The sequence below is a fragment of the Rhinopithecus bieti genome, unplaced genomic scaffold (assembly GCF_001698545.2).
Source record: "Rhinopithecus bieti isolate Rb0 unplaced genomic scaffold, ASM169854v2 scaffold_39946, whole genome shotgun sequence".
In the NCBI taxonomy this organism is placed as follows: domain Eukaryota; kingdom Metazoa; phylum Chordata; class Mammalia; order Primates; family Cercopithecidae; genus Rhinopithecus; species Rhinopithecus bieti.
This window is the reverse complement of record NW_016816417.1, coordinates 142,543-151,649: the sequence shown is the minus strand read 5'-3', so window position 1 is coordinate 151,649 and position 9,107 is coordinate 142,543.

Here is a 9,107-nt window from a genome sequence, read left to right as displayed (position 1 = left end):
AAAAAAAAAAAAAAAAAAAAAAAAAAAGGATGATTCGAGGCACCTCGGCCCTTCAAGGTCATGCAACGGGTCGAGGGCCCGAGATCCTGTTCACCAGGACTCCACAGAGCTGGCTCTGCTCAGAGGCCATTTCATTCCCCAGCTCCACCCCAGGCCACTTTTTCTAATAGAGGAAACATATGGTCCAGCGATAGTTCCCGGCAGAAGAGTGGAGACTAGACTGACATCCAGTGGGACCAGTGTTGCCACACCAGTTGATAAAATGCAGAAACCCTTTTGTACTAATTGGTAAATATCTACTCCCCCAAGTGATTCCAAGTGCCCCCCTCCCGCCGACTGCCTGGCACTTCCCCCAGGACTCCTACAATCTGGTTACTGCCTGGCAGATCCAAGGCTATGGAGTCCCAGAGCCAGCAATTCACTGGTACTCATTCCACACTGGTTAGATACTTCAGTTGTCACCCCTGGGAAGATTCTCCCACCTCCTCCCTTTGATGGAACCACCCTCCCCAGAGGCTGCACTGAGGAGACTCCATGGACTGAAAAGTGAGTTGCAGAAACCCTGGGGAAAAGAGCCCTTTCAAAGAGGTGGATAAGAGGGAGGAGATCATTTGAGTGTCCCAGAAAGCTATTTTGAAAAGACAAACTCCTCAAGGAGAGATAAAGAGGAAAGCTCCTCTTTCATTTTTAGTGTGAGCTAGTTCCATCAGACTGCTGTCCTCCTGGACCCATCTGAGATGTGCAGTAGCAAGGAGGGGGGGATCATTTTAGAGAGTGGGTCATTGGCAGGGAGTGCTCCTAAGGGAGGCAGAGGGGAGACTGAGGTAGAAGGAAGACAGGACTCACATGCTCCCAGGAGTGGAGACAGAGAGAGGAGGTAACAGAAGGCAAAGGCCAGCTTCCCCTTTATCATGAAGGGGCCCACTCAGGACAGGAACAAGGACAACTCCTCCTCCTCTTCCTACTCCTCCTCCTCCTCCTCTCCTGCTGCTCCTGGGATACCAGGTTAGTGATGTAGTCTTGCAGTTTGGCAACTTCCTAGCCTGAGCATCCCTAGTGGGGCTGTGGGAAACACATTTCCACGTTGCAAGTATGCAACTCCAGAGAATCTGTGACGCCACTGAAATGAGGTGGGAATGACCCAGCGCTTTCAGCATCTTGGCTGAACTTGCTTTCATTGTCCCTGCGATATTGTGGAAGGAAAGGTGACTGTGTGATCTGATTCCGTGGTCAAGGACTTGCATCTTCTGTTTCTATCCCCAAGCCTTCCTGGGGTCTGCAACTCCTACCCCATTGCAGCGGTTGTTGCAAACATCCAATAAAGATTTTTTTAGTGCTTCTGGAAACTTCCAGTAGATTCTACCTCTAAACTATCTCTGGATTCCGTCCACTTCTGTCTGCACCCACAGCCAGCCTGGCCAGGCCACATCAACTCCCCCAGATCAAAAAGGTCTTCCCCTCTTGCTTTGTCAATCAGTTCTCAGTAGCATCAGAGAGAACTTGAAAGCTGCAGGTCATATCATATCATCTCTGGTTTGAAAACCTCACTCTGTTACCCTGTTATTCTAAAGGTCTTCCTGTTTTGGTCCCAACCTCACTTCCAGCCTCATTTCTTGCCAGTCCCAGACTTGCTCCCTGAGCTTCTGCCAGCTGGCCTTCCTCCATTTCCTCGACATTCCAGCCTCGTTCCCACCTCCAGCACTTTGCATATGCTGTTCCCTTTGCCAAGAATGCTGTTCCCCTACCCAGTGCGTGGCTGAGTTCTTCAGACCCGCAGGACTTAGCTTCAAAGTTGCCTCCTCCAAGAGGCCTTCCTTGACTACTGCACTTGAGGAGTTCATGTATCACAAGGCCTTTGTTCTTTCCCTTCATGGGGAATTTGCCACTGCATATCCATTTGTGTAATTTACTTGTTGGTTGACTGTCCCTCCCACTTGAATGTAAGCTCATGAGGCCAGGTGCCATGCCTAGTTCACTCTCCACTCTGTACCTATCATTGAGCACAGGGCCTGGCCCATAGCTGGCATTCAATAAATACTTGTTGAAGAAGTGAACTGAGAAGGTGAGAAATCTTCTGGACTCATGCTGTGGATGGTCCGGGCCTGTCTAGGGGTGAACCCCCTGCTGGACGACTTTGCGGGGAGGCTGCAGAGCAGAGTGAGAGCCAGGGCCAAGGGACTGGAAGTTCTGGCAAATGGCCAGGAGACCCCGGCCAAAGGCAAGTGCGAGTGTCCGCTCCAAGTGCACACTGACAGCTGGGAGCAGTCAGGCTGTCCTGCCAGCAGGCATTGCTCTCCACCCTTGGCTTGGCTGTCTGATGGATTCGGCTTGCAACAAATCCAGCAAACACTGAGGTCTGCTCCGTGCCAGCCAGGCACAGTGGAGCCAGAGCTGGGAAGGACACAGTCACTTTGAGTGGGGGGCACACCCTCCATCAAGAGGATAGTTTGGTGAGATGAGAGTATGGAGGGGAGGTTTGTTGGGAAGGCTGAAGGGAACAGAGTTGGGGTATGGGGCCCTGCCCAGGGTGTCAAGGGGGTAGGTGGCTCTGGGAGGAAGCTTTCCAGGAGGAGGAGGAAGGGAACTATTCTATGTGCAAAGACCTGGAGACCTTATCAAGGAAAGCTGTAGATGTTGGCTCTGAGTTGAGCATGGGCCCTCAGTGACAGGGTGAGAGGTGGGCTAGCCTGGGCACTGAAGCCAGACTTCTTTATTAATGAGTTGTATGTAGTCTTGGGCAAGTTACTGAACCTCCCTTACCCTCAACTTTCTCATCAATAAAGCAGAGAAGATGCAGTAATGGTTACTATTGGTTGAGTGATAACTGTGTACCAGACCCTGTAGCCAATGCTTTTCTTGGAATGTCCCATTTTACAGATGAGGAAACTGAACTAAGACATCGTCTCCTAAGGTTAGGTGGTAATTGAATGACATAACACATGTAAAGCTCTCAATAGAGTGCCTGGGTCGTATGAACCGCTCCACCAGTCTTGGCCATTAGTGTCATTAATGACAGGAGGCTGGATCCAAACTGTGAAAGGCCAGGAGCGTCATGCAGAGTCTGGGCTTCAGTCTCTAGGCAGTGACAGCCCTGGAGGATTTTGCCAAGTGAATGCCAAGGTGGGACCTTGTTTAAGAAACTTGGTCGGGTGCAGTGGCTCACACCTGTAATCCCAACACTTTGGGAGGCTGAAGCGGGTGGATCATCTGAGGTCAGGAGTTCGAGACCAGCCTGGCCAACATAGTGAAACTCCATCTGTACTAAAAATACAAAATTAGCTGGGCATGGTTGTGCACACCTATAATCCCAGCTACTTGGAAGGCTGAGGCAGGAGAATTGCTTGAACCCAGGAGGCAGAGGTTGCAGTGAGACGAAATTGCACCACTGCACTCCAGCCTGGGCAACAGGTGAGATTCCATCTCAGGAAAAAAAAAAAAAAAAAGGAAGGAAGGAAGGAAGGAAGGAAGGAAGGAAGGAAACTTGCACTTGGAGTGATGTGGGGTGACTGAGGAGGAGCAGTGTTCAGCCTGAACTTCACCTATTCATGGGAAACACTTAGATGCTATTTAAAAATATTGGTGGCCAAGCACCGTGGCTCATGCCTGTAATCCCAACACTTTGGGAGGCCGAGGTGGGTGTATCACGAGGTCAGGAGTTTGAGACCAGCCTGGCCAATATGGTGAAACCCTGTCTCTACTAAAAATACAAAAAGTAGCTGGGTATGGTGGTGTGCACCTGTAGTCCCAGCTACACAGGAGGCCGAGGCAGAAGAATCACTTGAACCCAGGAGGCGGAGGTTTCAGTGAGCCGAGATCACACCACTGCACTCCAGCCTGGGCAACAGAGCGAGACTCTGTCTCAAAAATAATAATAAATAAATATAATAAAAATTAAAAAAATAAAACTATCGGTACCCAGGCCCCAGAGATTATAATTTAACTTGTCTGGGGTGGGGCTGAGGCACCTCATCAGGAGGTGGGAAGAAGGGTTGGGATTTCTTTCCAAGCTGAGTAGATTGGCATTCAGTAGGTGACTGGACTCCAACCTGCAGGCCTGGAGAAGGTTAATGTTTTCTGAGGAGCAATGCATAAATTAATTTCCACAAGGGCCTCTCTGTCCCCTGGCCCCTCTCCTAGTGCCTGGCCCATAGTAGGTGACTAAGAAATATTAGGTGTGCTGAGGGCCTTAGGAACTTGTAATTTATTTGCACTGAATATTTATGACTTTGTGGAAAACTCAAGACATTAACCTCCTTCCCTCCTTCCTGGAGAGAGAGGGTAGGAAAAATCAGATCTATTAGCTGATCCCATTAATAACAGTAAACATTTGTGAGCCTTTGATCTACACTGTCTCATAAAATTCTCACATAGCTCTGTGAGTAACTACCGCTATCATCCCCATTTTACAGAAGAGGAAACTGAGACTCAATTTGTTAGTGAAAGTACCCAAAGTTAACAACACTAATAAATATTCCAGCCAAAATTAAGACCAAGGCCTGTCTGATTCAGTCTTAGCCAATACAGGATACTGCTTCCTTCCCAGGCTTCCCCTTGGGATGCAATCCCAGCGATGTTCCATGGCAGCCATGCAGGCCTGTTGGCTGGGCTGCCGTATTAGCCTGGAAAGTCTTTGGTTCTGCCATGCTCTTCTTCCCTGTGCTTAGTAAGGATAAGGTTCAGCCTCTATAACAAAGAGGCCTAGCAATCATTCTGTGGATGAAAGAAGATGGAAGTTTGTCTCCCATGTAACAGCCTGGTGAACATTCCAGGTCAGCAGGAAGCTCCACTCAGCACAGACATCCTGAGACCCAGATTCCTTCTGTCTTGATCCCTCACCACCCACTAGGGCACTGTTGTGCCTACAAGGCTGAAGCTAGGTGTCCACAAGTTCAAGCCAGCAGGAAGGGGAAGAGAGCCTGGTGGAGACATGACCACAGTCTTTTTTATTTTTTATTTATTTACTTATATTTGAGACAGAATCTCGCTTTGTTGCCCATGCTGGAGTGCAGTGACTGGATCTTGGTTCACTGGATCTTGGTTCACTGCAGCCTCAACCTCCCAGGCCCAAGCAATACCCCAGCCTCCCAAGTAGCTGGGACCACAGGTGTATACCACCATACCCGGCTACTTTTTAAATTTTTGTAGAGACAGGGCCTCCCTATGTTGCCCAGGCTGGTCTTGAACTCCTAGACTCAAGTGATGCTCCCACTTTGGCCTCCCAAAGTGAGGGGATTAAAGTCATGAACCACTACACTCAGCCTTGACCATAGTCCTAAAGACCCAGAAGGAGCACATCTCCTTCCAGCCATGTTTCACTCGTGAGAACTTAGTTGCCTGCATCAAACTGCAAAGGAGGCTGGAAATGCATTTGAGCCGGTTCTTTGAAATACACGCGAATGGATATTGGCAGACAGTCTCTCTCCTCTCACCTTTACCTCATGGCTCAAAGAGTGAGAGGAATGAGGGAATCAAAGACATTAGAAGCTACTCACTGGTGTGTGTGTGTGTGTGTGTGTGTGTGTGTGCACGCACGCACATGTTGATCTGGAAATCAGTTTACTTTGAGCTTGAGGAACCAGGTATAGAGGCACCACCTGCCACTCTGATCCCACAAGGGTAGGTTGGATGTCTCCCAGTGGAGCAGTGTCTGTACTGGGCTTGCCTCCCCAGAAAACTCCCCCAGAAAACCTAGTGTAAGACAAGAAGGTTTGTTGCTCTAGGATGGCCAAGGGCCACAAGCTGCCTGGTGATCAGCATCACCTGGAGGGATTGAGTACCATGTGGCATCCTGACGGGCTCCTGTTCCCATCCTGGATCTGGCCTGGGCAAGAGGTACTGGCTGATGCACACACCTTGCTTGTCCTGATGACTGTCACTGATTTCTCCTCCCCACTGCCCAAGACACAATGAGCCCTGTAGCTCTGGTGCAAGGCCGTGACCTCAGAGGGCTGTGATTTGATTTGTGAAAGTTGAATCTCTCATGGATTAGGCTGCTGAGAGGCCCTTGTTAATTACTTGGTAGTGGTAGGTGAAAACAGGACTTGGATATCCAAAGATAGACACCAGGATCTCTGGACTCTTTCTTTTTGCTTCATGTGGGAATGAAAAGGAGCAAGACTGTTGTTCAGCCACTGAAGCTCAGAAAGCTGGCTGACTGACCTACACTGCCCTCAGCCCTAGGGACATTTCAAGCCTATGCTTTTGCTTAGGGCTTTGAGCAAAATCTGGGTTCCACTGTTCTGCTCCAAGAAGTCCAGTATAGTCACCCCCCATATTCTGGGCACCCTATATATTCCATTAGAGCCTTTGAAAATTAATGGACTGACCGGGTGCAGTGGCTCATGCCTGTAATCCCAGCACTTTGGGAGGCCGAGGTGGGTGGATCACTTGAGATCAGGAGTTCGAGACTAGCCTGGCCAACATGGTAAAACCCTATATCTACTAAAAATACAAAAAATTAGCCGGGTGTGGTGGTGGGCACTTGTGATCCCAGCTACTAGGGAGGCTGAAGCAGGAGAATCTCTTGAACCTGGGAGGCAGAGGTTGCAGTGAGCCAAGATCATGCCACTGCACTCCAGCCTAGGCAACAAGAGTGAAACTCTGTCACAAAAAAAAAGAAAGAAAGAAAACTAGTGAACCATCCATTGCCTAAAACTCTAGCAACCCTAAAAGGACCCAATCAACAAGAAGAAAAAATACTAATATATCACATCGTACAGCAACATAATATTTCAAAGTGCTTTCACATGTGTTAGTTCATGCACGCCTGCCAACAGTTTAACTGAAGGAGCCAGGGCAGGAATTATTATCTCCATTATGCAGATGAGGAAACTGAATCTTATTTCAAGTAAAATGATCTGCCCTAGATCAGAAAAATAGTAAATGAGCTGGGTGTAGTGGCTCACACCTATAATCCTAGCACTCTGGGAGGCCAAGGTGGGAGGATCACTTGAGCTCAGGAGTTCAAGACCAGCCTGGGCAACACAGTGAGACTTCGTCTCTTTTAAAATAGCAAAGCTAGGCCAGGCACAGTGGCTCACGCCTATATTCCCAGCACTTTGGAAGGCTGAGGCAGGTGGGTCACCTGAGGTCAGGAGCTCGAGAACAGCCTGGCCAACATGGTGAAACCCTGTCTGTACTAAAAGTATAAAATCAGCTGGGTGTGGTGGCGGAAGCCTGTAATCCCAGCTACTCGGGAGGCTGAGGCAAGAGAATCGCTTGAACCTGGGAGACGGAGGTTGCAGTGAGCCAAGATCGCGCCATTGCACTCCCGCCTAGGCAACAAGAGTGAAACTCCATCTCAAAAAAAAAAAAAAAAAAGGCAAAGCTTATTTGGATCATAGTGGAAAATCCAATCGTAAACAGCCACAGAGAAATAATATATGTTACCCAGCAATTACCAAGCACTCACCACAGGCAGGCACTGTACTAAGAGCTTTGCGTGCAGAGTCTGGGCTTATCTGCCTGACGCCATGATTTAGGTTTTAATCGATCATTGTCTCCACTTTACAGATAAGGAAACAGAGGCTCAAAAAGATTAACTCCTTGTTCAAGGAGACACAGCTACTGTGGGTCACAGCTCCTAGCTGTCAAGTTCTACAGCCTGTGAAATGCTGTATCTTCTGTATCCACTCCTAGACAATTCAGAGAGGGTATCCAGGCCTCACAACAGCTCCTGGTTTATATCACAAGGCTTTGGCCTTTGACTCATCAGTATCAACTCACCAACCCTTCAGGACACAGAGACCAGCTCTGTCTGCCTCCATCCAGTAATATTCATGGGGCACCAAGTCTGTGCCAGGTTCTCTTGTAGGTGCTGGATATAGCAGTGAAGCAAACGGAACCCCAGATGCATGGAGCTGACATTCCTGTTGGGAGAGACAGATGAGAAACCACTAGGCAAATATATATGTACCATGTTTGATGGTAAAGGGAGATAAGGGGACAGAGAGTGATGGGAGAGGTGATATTTTTCTATAAGATGGACAGAGAAAGCCAAAGGTAGCAGTGTGGACAGAAACTTCAGGGAGGGAGGGTGCCTTGAGACTCTGAGGGGAGGGAGGCCAGGCCGGGAGCAGCAAGGGCCACCCTAGAGTGAAAGTGCAGTGCAGACAGCAGGAAAGAGTGGCAGGAAACAGTCCGCCAGGGAGAAGGGGAGCAGGTCACAGGAACGGTTTAGATTTTCTCTGAGGCAGGCAAGAGGGCATTGGAAGGTCCAGAGAAGAGGAGATTCATAACCTGCATTCCCTGTGAGGAGAGGCCTGGGGCCCCAGTGGGAAGAGCAGACTAAGATGGGACAGGGTGGAGGCAGAAAGACCGTTAGACCCCTCAGTCCCAGTGACCTCCTTCCCACTCCCTCAATCGCCCCTCACAGAACCCACCATCACTTAAAGCCTCTCAGGAATCCTGATTTCAAACATCCCTTTCTCCAGCCACCACTTCCCTTCCTTCTTCTTCCTCTGCCCAGCATCCTTGTCACAGAAATTCTTCCCCTTCAAAGAGGTCTTCAAACCACTGACTCCACCACCCGCTTACCAGCCATTCCTAGCTTCACGTCCCTCCCTCCCTAGCTAGTGGCCCATTGGCCCTCATCTCTGTCATCACCCCTTGCAAGCAGCCTCTCTTCTTTAACCATTTCTCCCTCCATTGCCATCACCAGGTGTGGAACAGACTTCAGAGTGGCCCCTTGCCCCTACCCCTGCCCCATGATGTCCATGCCTTGTAGGGTCCCCTTGCATTTGGACAGAACCCATGACTTGCTTCTAACCAATAGAATATGGCAAATGTGAGGGATGTCACTCCCATAAGCAAGCTGCATCACGTGGCACAGGTAAGGGGATACCGCTCCCATGACTGCCTTACCTTGTGTAAGACCGACTTAGGGCCAGGTGCAGTTGGCTCACGCCTGTAATCCCAACACTTTGGGAGGCCGAGGCAGGTGGATCATGACGTCAGGAGATTGAGACCATCCTGGCCAACATGGTGAAACCTCATCTCTACTAAAAATACAAAAATTAGCTGGGCATGGTGGCGGGCGCCTGTAGTCCCAGCTACTTGGGAGGCTGAGGCAGGAGAATCGCTTGAACCTGGGAGGTGCAGGTTATAGT